We start from the raw sequence: 12,181 nt of genomic DNA on the forward strand, positions 1-12,181 counted from the left end.
GAATATAATATGGGTACAGTTAAAAATGTTTATCTGTCCAGTGGTATAGATGGAGAAAACTGTCACCACAACCCAGGTGTCCCAGGTTCAATTAGTGTCTCAGGTGATTGACAGATTGGCAGGGAGGGATGGGCCTGTCCATCTCATGAGGAGGTGCTAAGTGGGCATCTCTTGGTGAAGAACCCTAGGGAGGCCAGGACATCATTAAAGGAGGTTTGAACAGTGGGTGGATGGGTCTGTCTGAGCTGATGTTGAGGTGGGGAGATACGCCACTTGCCAAGGTTGCATGCCCACTCTGAATCCAAGCATGCTGACACAAATGGAAGGTGGGAAAATGGGTAGGTCATAGAGCAACCCCCCCCTTCCCAGACAGATACACAGACATGCAGAATCCCTGTTGCCTAGAATCTGTGACTGGTTCCTGCAAAAATATATTGGTATAAGTCCAGGGGGCAAGAAGTTAGCTGGTAGAGCATGCACAGATGGGGCATGGGGGCCAGACTGGTAACCATGACAGACAGGAGGGATCAAAAATTAATGTTGACAGTTCAGAATGTCAAGACTGAGGGCTGTAGTGTACCAGAATGTAGACAATTCTGAATGTAGACAGACATAAGTTGGTTGGAATTAATGGTGGGAGGATGTTTATGCAAGCATTAGCATTTTAGGATTAGAGTAAAGGTTTGGTAAAGGGATAGCTTTCTTATTGTGCACATATTTTGGTCAGTGTTTGTGTATCTGAGCCTGTCTTGTGTAGTGGTAGTATTAGGGAAAGGCGTTTTCTAAGGTAAGGTGCAGGGTTAGGGTTAGGTGCAGGGAGGGTTAGGGTTAGCACACATTTATTTATTTATTTATTGAAATGTTGTTAACCAGGTTAGTGATCTGGTCCACAGAATCTCTTCAAACATGACTCAGGCCTGAAAAGACAAGACAAAGTTCACGTAAAGTTGTACTCTTACAAAATAGTCCACATGCATCAATATTCATTGTTCAGTTACAATACCAGCATTATAGGTTCATGGGTTCATAGGTACTTAATAGACTATTACTCATAAGGATATTTAGAAGACTAATCATATACCCCCCCATTATGTTTTTACCCCTTATAATTTAAAGGGGAATAACCCATAGATGAGCAGAACATTTACATCTTTCCCCTATCCATAACAGACAAGGGTGCTAAGACAGGGCTGAGTTTGCAATTACACATAATTTCATCTGGATTACATTTGAATGATGTAAAAGTACTTTGCTTTATATGGAGAAGTCTATTCCAAAGTAGTGTTCTCTGTGATACATATCCATTCCTTCAACATTTCCAATTTATACTGTAAAATAAATTTAGATCTCTAGAGTGGCTGTTTATGGCCTGATTCTACCTGCAAATGTGCAGTAGGTAGGTCTGACAGCATAGGGTTTGTTGAGGCTTTGTACACGAGGCAGAGATCACCCCTCATTAGCTTGAATGACATGAAGAAGAGGAACATGGCTTTGAGATGGTTTGCATTGTTTTTGTGATTTCACTTTTAATTTTCATAGTAAGAAAGCATTGTGGGCATTTGAGATGTGTAAAATATTTGGATAGGTACATACTGATGGGCATTATACTCAATGATTGGCCTGATGAGTGCAGAATACAGTGGCATGATCACATTCTTGGACATAGACGTCATACCCTTAGTAATATGCTGTGCGATGAAAAATCAATTTCTCTCAACAATAGCTTTGTGGGAATCAAATGATATTTCATTGTCTACATATGTTTCCAGGTCCCTAACTACTGGGTCAATATTCAGGGGGCTGCAGTTAATGTGATAGTTACAAGGGACTTCTTGCTTGCCAAAGAATACTATAATCTGTTTTTGGCATTCAGATTTAGCCCATGGTTTTGACACTAGCTACTGGTTTGGGAAAGGTCTCTTGAAGAATCTTTGTGTCTCTGAGGAGTTTATAATGGCACCAAATTTACAGTCATCTGCAAACTTGGTCAATGATAAACCCTTAACGGTAGCTTAGACATCTGAGAAGTAAATGTTAAAGAGGAGTGTTCCAGGGACTGAACCATGGGATACATTACTATTGATTGGTCTTTTGACTGAGGTTTAGCAGCCCACCCTAATTTATTTGGTTCTATTTCTGAGCCAGTCGGCTATCCAATGAGTTTCATAGGAATTAACATTTAGCTGGGATAGTTTATCTACAGTACCCAAGTGTGGGATGATGTCAGACACTTTTGCAAGGCCTAGATATGCAGTGCCTACTTATTTCCCTCATCCATTGCTTCAGTAGCCTTCTCAAAGAAGTCAACCAGGTTAAGTAGGAAAGATCTGCCTTCAATAAATCTGAACTGGCTTCGACTGAGAGATTGTAAGTTACTTGTATCTTCAATTATTAATTCTATAATAAACCTTTCCATAGGCTTACAGAAGAGATGGTCAGAATTATGGGTCTACAATTTCTCGGGTCCTTTGCTGTCCCATCTTTTGCATGAGGATGGCAGTTGCTGTTCTCCATTCATCTGGCACAAAGCCTGTATAGAGACTGACACTGAATAACCTCTGCAGGGAGTCTAACAGATTCTGTTTCAAGCTGGCCAGTAAGCAGTCCAGTATGTTATTCAGCCCCAAAGAAGGCATTGTTCATGACCTAGGATAGTGCCTTGAAGACTTGTTCATGGGAGATATGAGAGGTGTACATGTGGGTATGAGATAAGATAATATTGGTGGGTGGATGCAGTTAGAGCTAAATGTGTCAGCTAGTAGATTGGCTAGGTCCTCTGTGTCTGAGAATGTAATATAATTTACTATTACCTCTGCACAGTGCTGCACATTAGAAAACAGATAAATGTAGTTATATTACAGAGTTAGTATACAGTACCCATCTTACAGCATAAGCTATAAAGCAACAGTATGTAGCATATACAGCATAACTTAGTGGAAGATCTAAGTAGCAGTACATTTAAATGGTAAACCAGTTATTGCTATAGTAAAATGTCTCATTGTTGTAGTTCAACAGAGTCGTTAATCTACAGTAGACTGGATTGAATGTCCTGACAATATAGAACTATATACATAGTCTGCTATGATCTGTGCAGGCTAAATGAAATGGAAAAATCAAGTGTGCATGTGTCAGCGTCCAGCTGTAGGGATATAAAGAAGGTTAAGATGTAGTGTGGTAACTGTCATCTCAGAAGCAACAGCATTTTTTTCTGGTTGCTGAAGTGTGTTTTTAATATATTTTTAAACAGATTTAGGTTGTTTATTGTTGGGAGGGAAATCCTCTCATTCTAAGGAGATAGTTTTAGAAAATGATTTTTTCAGTGCAACATAGTTTGAAAGGTGGACTCCAGAGGAGATACTGCTACTTCAAAGAGAATAAGTGCACTCTGTCAAAGAAAATACATTTCAGGGGTGAGCAGTGTCCCTCATATAAGAGTTTATATGTAAGGGTGTTAATCATTAGCAAGGCTCTAACTGGCATTGGCAGAAATTTGCATTTGAAATAGTGGCTCAGTGATGTGTTCTGGGGTTGTTGAGAATTCACTACCCTGAACACCTTACATAGGAAACCTCCAGACACTAGAACAAACCCAATTTAGTTTCATCAGGAGCAGGTCTTGCCTAATCAACCTGGTGGACTTCTTTGAGAAGGTCACCAAAGCAATGGATGAGGGAAAAATGGTTCACACTGCCTACCTTCACCTGTCCAAGGCATTTGACACAATGCTGCACTTGGGCATTGTTGACAAATTCTTATGTCACCTGGTGAATAGCCAGCTGCTTCACAGACAGAATTCTGGAAGTTAGTACTGGGAAGTCCACCTTTACAAAGAGGCCAGTCACAAGCAGAGTCCCTCAGGGACTGGTACTGGGACTGGTCCTTTTTGCTGTTTACTTCTCCGAAGTCAAGGCCGGTGTCATTGGCCTCTGGGTGACTAAATTTACAGATGGTTGCAAATTAGGAACTGTCACTGAATCCTCTCTGAGACAAATGTTCTTAAGGAAGGGTTAGTACAGACAAAGAAAGTGAGACAGAGCCAAGGAATAAAACTAAATGCCAAGAAATCCATAACAGTATTCTTTGGGAAGTCATCCACCTCTGTTAACTATCATATTGACAGCACACCCCTAAGAGTTGACACAGTAGTTAGGGACTTCGGATACACATAGGCAGTAATCTAGCCTTTGACCATCATGTGTCTACAGTAGTAAGGAAATCATTCTATTTTGTGCAGCAACTTATAAACAACGGTATAACATCTAGATCCAAGGATCTCATTGTTTCACTGCATTCTGCATTCATTAGACCTATCATTGAGTACAATGACCCCTTTGGTATGTAACTAACCAGGCATATCAAGCAAGTGGAATGTCCACAGAGGCACCTCACTAATAAAATACAGATGGTAAGTAAAACATCCTATGCAGACCGCCTTAAGACCCTAGCCCTGTAATTCGATTTCCTACAGGCTGTTGAGATATGCCTGGCATACAAGGCATTGTTAATCGCCACTCTGATAGGACTTCTGAGTCCTGCATATCTGAAAGATATACAGCAACATTATCCTTTCTATAGACTTAACCTTGCCTGTTATATAAACTGGTCCTTTTGAAGAGACAGATATGTATTTCAGAGACTACCCCTTCTCTGCAACAGGCCCCCCATTCATATGAAGCAGAGTTCCTCCCTAACACAATTCAAGTGTAACTTGGACAATGGGGATGGAGAATAGGAAATTCATCCCTGGTTTGGCACCTGTGTCTCTAATGGACACAGGCAGCCTGTAAATAGTCCATCTCCCAGGACCCTGCGCGTAAATGTTTCATCTACTAAGCCCCAGCTTACACTTGTCAAGGGTACCAGAACTTGTCAAAGATTTGGGATGCATGGCTAGGCTTAAAAAGGGCCTTGGGGTAATTAGCTTAGTAAACACCTATGAACCTAATTTGTGCAAACCCTAACCCTTATGTTGACCCTGTTGCTAACCATGAACCTTGCACCCTACCTTAGAAAAAAAAAAACTTTCTAGAGCATTATCACTATTCAGACAAACCATGCATACATCTCAACTATTCAAGTTTTCACAGAATGTTCAGATTTTTGCCTTATGTTTTCACTCTGTTCTTCTTAAAATCTGTGGTCTTCTAACAAATTATTAAGGAGTGAAGAAACTAAACAATGACAAACATTTGAGAGTCAGACTCCTTGTCACTCAGAAAATGCATGCAAACACAAACTCTATTATTTTAGCAGCATCTAAGTTTGTAAAAGCAATAAATAAAATCTGTCCTTGATTTTAGACCATTGCCACCATTATTTCAACTTTGTCCATATTTCTTGTGCTGAGATGTTGCGAGGTATTAAACCATGTCCTGTAGTATAGCTGTGGTTTAGTTTTCTGTTTGTTTGCTTTCTTTTATTGTAGTTTTAGTGTAAAGTGATCACAGAACTAGAGTATTTTTGCTTTTCTTATGACTTATTTCCTGTAGATTTGAATGTTTATTATTGGTATTTTGTGTGCCAATATTTTGATGTGTCTGCATTATGATATGACTAGATATGATAGATCATATCAGAACAGACGGGACAGGATATAAGGAATGCCTGGGCCCACATGGGTGGCAGAAAAGGAATAAAGAAGGAAAGACTGTTTTAGAGTTCTATCTGCCAAATTGCTTGATGGTGGCCGACACATGGTTTAGCAAGAAAGTCAGTCACAAGATAACATATGAGTACCTAGCATGCAATTCTAGTAGGCTAGTAGAAATTGCAAAGTCATCCAAAGTGAAAAGTCAGCCCACAGTATAAACTACTGCTAGCCACAATCAGTCATAAGAAGTGGCAGGAGAAGGCTCTAAGGTCCACAGAAACAAGACTGAAGATCTGGCATTTGACTGGAGCAAAAGTGTAAGAGTTGAAGGAAATACTCATGGCTGTAGCAACTCAAGAAGAACAGGAAATAGGAGGAGTCAAAGAAAAATGACAGCATCTCAAAATAACATGTGCGAGGAATATAGAACAAATATGTGGCTGGGCCAGGTATGAAAATATAGTACAAAACGAAAGCTGGTGGAGGAATGTGGAAGTCCAAGAAGTTATCAAAAGAATGGTGTGCATCAAGAAGTGGAATACAGGAAAAAAATAGACCTGACTAAGAAGGAATAATGGTTGGCTAACAGAGAGACTAAAAGAATAGCCACTATACAAAAAACAAGGCATCACAGGAACTCCTTCAGCTTCAGAAAGTGACACAGCAGATGGCATAAAGAAACTCTGTTAGGCTGCAAGACAAAAACAGAAAGAGAATATAGTCATCATCAGATACCCTTCATAAGGGAAATGCAGCAACAACCTGATCAATAGTATAAACGCCATCAAAGTCAGATGGAAGGAGTACTTCCATCAGCTTCTGGATGAAGAAAACCCCACAGATGTTGTACTGCTCCAGGCACAGACTACAATGTAACAGGAAGAGCCCACCACAGAAGAAGTAAGAGCAGCAGTAAGGAAACTGAAGTCAGGGAAAGCAGATGCCTCTGATGATAGATGTGATCAAAATGTTGGGTAAGTTAGGTGAGGAATGGCTCCAGTGGTGCTCATAGTATTTTGGACAGAAAGGAAAATCCTTGATGGCTGTGGACTAAGCATTCCTTTTTCCAGTGTACATCTTTGCTTTATAATCTATAGTTGACATCAAAACATTATAGGCTCTGCCAAGTTGCAGGGCTGTACTTGTTGCATGATTGGCAGTACAGCTCACCCTTGCAGGTCACTGTTTATCTGCTGTGTTGCAACAGTAAGCATATAATTTTGTATGTGATATGACTGCAACCCAGTATGTCTTAATTGTTGTTCACATTATGGGGAGAAGTGTGTATATGTGTGTGTGTGTGTGTGTGTGTGTGTGTGTGTGTGTGTGTGTGTGTGTGTGTGTGTGTGTGTGTGTGTGTGTGTATGTGCACATGTTTGTGTGTATAAGTATGTATGTTTATATATATATATATATATATATATATATATATATATGGTTCTACCTGACATAGTCGAAACCACACAACACCGACAACCACATCACCGACACCACATATTCGACAGTCCATAAACACGAAACCACACATAACCGACAACGAAATAACCGACGGTACACAAACACGAAACCCCATACACTGCACACACCACAATAACAATTAAAACAAAACACATCCCCATTCCACAAACCACACACACAACACAAGCACACCAAAATCCTTACAAGCCCACACTAAACCTTACCCTAACCCTAAGGTCCGTCACTATCGCACACTTACCTACCCGCTCCTAACCCTAACTCACTTAACCGCCCTATCGCTCCCTAACCCTAACTCACTTAACCCACCCCTATCGCTCCCTAACCCTAACTCACTTAACCCACCCCTATCGCTCCCTAACCCTAACTCACTTAACCCACCCCTATCGCCCCCTAACCCTAACTCACTTAACCCACCCCTATCCCCACAGACCGTCAATCTCCACACTTACCTGCCTCGCACCCTAACGTCCGTCACTACCGCATACTCACACAGCCTTTCCCCATGTCGGCATCCTCGGCGTTGGTGTTGTCATCCGTCGTGTCGGTCTTCTGCATTGTCGATGTTCTGCCACTCGCGATTCGCGTCGGTCTTCTTCGATTTCGATCTTCTGGAGCTCCGGATTCCGATGTCGGTCTTCTGCGCTGTCGACGAAGTCAGGTAGAACCATATATATATATTCATATATATATATATATATATATATTCATATGGGTCTACGCCTGTAGCCTGTAAAGCCACAATACAGAATACAGGAAGCTCAATATGAGAAGGACGGAACTCAAAATCACAAATCCAGGGAAAGTGAACACTTGTCCACAGGGGGCATTATGCCCTTTCTCCACTGTAGTGCGATCCTGGAGTTAGTATATATAGTTGGGGGGTATGGGAGGTGTAGCACCCCACCTAGGTGGGTTTTAGCTGGTGCGCTGTGATTTAATGTTGTTTTGGGCAAGTATTCACTTACCCTGGGAATACTTACATGATTCACGATTGTGAGTTTCGTCCGTCTCATCTCGATCTTTTGCTCTTTGGTTTTGTGGCTTTTTGGGATAAAGAAGAAGACCCATTTATATATATATATATATATATATATATATATATATATATATATATATATATATATATAAATATATATATATATATATATATACGTCTACTTCATAACAGTGAAAGCCCACTTACTTGAATTTCATAAGAGTGGAAAACACTGAAACCTTAATTACACAAACTTTACATCACTGAAAACTTCAACTGATAAAGGAACCACTTGGTCACCATGGGGGAATTTGTCTCTCCCCCCCCCTCTAGTGCGATCTTATTGTTGGTTTCTTTAGTTAGGGGGGAGTGTGTGGGTGAAATTCTCCACTCTGGTTGGTTTGACTTGCTTTTATTTGTGTATTTTGTCCTGGTGGCCAAGTGGTTCTTCTCCATGTTGACGTTTTTGGTGCTGTAAAGTTTCATGCAATTAAGGTTTCATTGCTTTTGTCTTGCTCATATAGGATGCAAGTCAGTGGGCTTTCATTTTTATGAAGTAGACCCATAGATATATACATATACCTATATCTATCACAAGTATCTATCTATAAAAAAATATATATATATATATATATATATATATATATATATATATATATATATATATATATATATATATATATAGGTCCCATTCACATGGCTGGCTTTTCAGAAAGTCGACATTCATATGGCCGAGACCATATGATCGACTTTTGAAAAGGCGACCATGGGGAACCGCTATCTCAGTACAGTGCGGAATGGGAAAATTTCGTCATCTGCACTGTAGTGCGATCTTAGAGATGGTATATTTAAGTTACTGGGGGTTTAGGGGGTGGAGTCCCCACAGAGGGTGCAAGGGTGCTTGTCCTCCTGCTAACATTTGAAAGGTAAGTGTTTGGTGTGTGTTATGTGTTTATTTTACATGGTCTGCTTTTCGTAAGTCGATCATATGGTCTCGGCCATATGAAAGTCAACTTTCTGAAGAGTCGACCATGTAAAGTAGACCCATATATTGCTTGCACATTCTGAGCATTGACCATTATTCTAGACCAAAACGTTGAATACTGAATGGCTAAGTACCATAAAAACACAAACATGCACACACAAACATACTCATAAAACAGCCCTGCACTTTCAGTACTAAAACAACTCATACAAACCCACTCAGACACACATCTGCACAAATAATTAAAAAAATAATAAGTGATTTTTTTATGAAGGGCTTCACACTGCCACATCACTTTTATGGTATGGGTTTGCCTCCAAACACCAGTAGTTATATATCTTAACTCCACAGTCACAGAACTACCACAAAAATGTAATCAGCCATGCACAGCACAACCCATTCCAGTACACAAGTTGCTCTTTCAAATATTCTACCAAATGTGCATCTTCACTCATGGTGAATAATTAGTGTCTGACCAAACACGCTGTAACATTTATCTACATCTATCTTCCTCTCTCTCTTTCTATATACATATATATATATATATATATATATATATATATATATATATATATATATGGGTTACAATCAAGTGCACCAACTCTGAAGTGTTCGAGCACTTAATGAGTAGTTGCAATGCTGGAAAATAAACTTTTTGAACTTTGTTGCTGTTTCTGTGGATGAAGATAATGGTACAGCAGAGATTGGAAATATACTCTTTTCCCACTGAAGTTTGGTCTGGAGCTGGTATATGTAATTACCAATAGCTGTGGTGGGGACAAATTTCATTGTTTTGAATCTGTGCGATCTGATATTTTGTATGTTTGAATCTTTGTGATATGAACACTCTTAGTGCTATGTCAGGCGTTCAAAGTTTTGATACTTCGAGCGTTTGACATATATGCATGTATATGTATATCATATATATATATATATATATATATATATATTTATGATATGTATATATATATATATATATATATATATATATATATTTATGATATGTATGTATATATATATATATATATATATATATATATATATATATATATATATATATATACATATATATATATATATATATATATATATATATATATATATATACATACATATATATATATATATATATATATATATATACATATATATATATATATATATATATATATACATATATATATATATATATATATATATATATATATATATATATATATATATGTTGGATTGCCTAAATTAGTCTAAACAGCAAAATGTCAGCATTCAGAAAGTCAGTCATTTAAGGTCAACAATGTGACTGCTTTGATCTGTGAAAGAACAAAGTTATGTGTGGCATTACATTTACTAGCTAGTGGTACTTTCAATAGACCCTCAGGGGATATAGTAGGGGTGTCACAGGTACCAGCCTTTAGAATATTACATCTGTTTTTAAATGTAATGCTATTACATGCAAGGGATTATATCTGTTTCCCATGCACCCCACAGGAGAGAGTAAGAAACATGCATGTATTTATTTATTTATTTTACATTTGTTGACCAGGATAGTCTGACTGGATACATGTCAATTTTCAGTGGAGGCCCGGGGACAAAAGCTCCACTTATGACTTTAAGAACAGTTACATACTTATTATGACAATAAACTTTTTGAACATATGTACATAGTGAAAATCATTGTTACAGATAAACATATTGTTTTCTTCAGCATTATACAAAATAGAGTGTTACTTTCTTCAAACTGGAAAAACAATATAGAGTTGAATAAAAGACCTATTTATGACATGATTATATTGTATGTGTTAGTGAGGATTAGCACAATGGCAAAGTCATCTAATTTTTAGATACTGTTTTATGCTTTTCTTGAATTGGGTTACAATAGGCAAGGAAGCAAGTTCAGCAGGAAGTGAGTTCCAGGCATTACCAACAGAGTTAGCATAGAGGGACTCTCCAGATGAGTTGTTGGTACTGATTGAACTAGAATTTTGCTGCATGAGCATAGCACTTTAAGGTTACTGTAAGGGGTGACAATGTTTTTCAGTACAGGAGTGTTTTCTGGGTGATATAGAATTTTATAGGCTACTATTACCTGATTGAACTCAATTTGGTTAAGCAGTTCAAGCCATTCTAGAGTCTGTAAGTTCAGATATTGGTGTGTTCGATATGTGGATCCGGTGGCAAATCTAGCAGTATGATTGAAGCAAGTTGCGAGTTTATTTTGTTTGGAGTTACTTAGGTTAGTGAAGAGGGTGGATGCACAAAGGTGGGTGGAAAGTAGATGTGTCCGGACAATAACTGTCTTAGCTGTGGGAGTGAAAAAAGGTTTGATTTTGTATAGAGAGCCAAGTGTTTTGTTAACTTTTTTGATGGTTTGATTTATATGCGTATTAAACTTGAGGTTATTGTCAATAATTACACCTAAGGGTTTGGTGCAGGTTTCTGAGAAATATACAGAAATTCAATGCAATGACACACTTCCATGATGTGTTGGGGGGCCATGGATTATGCACACATAGAAATAAAACCTTACACAGTGAACAGAGAAGGTGGTACATCGACTCAGTAAACTGTAAATTGTCATGTTGTCTGTAAAGTTCAAGGGATTATCTACAATGTCTGTGCAGATAACCCAGGCAGTTTGCATGACTCACACATACAACACACTGGTGAGCTGTATACCAGGTTTGCTAAGGGTCACTTCCCTCAAAGGCATCTAGTGGGGGATGCAAGTTATACACCCATGAGACATCCACACAACCCCAGTGAGCAAGGATACAAGGAAAGCCATCCTCAAACTAAAATATCATTGAACATGTTTTTGGATTATTCAAATCAAGATTTCAGTGTCTAGACACATCACAAGATGCACTGCAGTATGACCCTGGACACTCTAATAAAATAATTGCAGTCTATGCTGTGTGGCACAATATATTTGTCAGGAAACAGCTTCAACAAGGACAGTAAGGGACAGGATCACAGTTATATGGACAACAGGCAGGGCCAGCAGCTGCAGATACAGGTGAGGAGTGTGAGGGAGAACCAGCAGCTGCAGATAGTACTGGCAGATGGAGGCATGGACAGCATGCCTGGCTCTGGTTAAGAGGCAAATGGGAGCACACACAATCACTACATAGGTCAAAGCCTAAGATTCCAT

Source organism: Protopterus annectens, chromosome 8.part0 (genome assembly GCF_019279795.1).
Source record: "Protopterus annectens isolate FY-2018-M chromosome 8.part0, PAN1.0, whole genome shotgun sequence".
In the NCBI taxonomy this organism is placed as follows: domain Eukaryota; kingdom Metazoa; phylum Chordata; order Ceratodontiformes; family Protopteridae; genus Protopterus; species Protopterus annectens.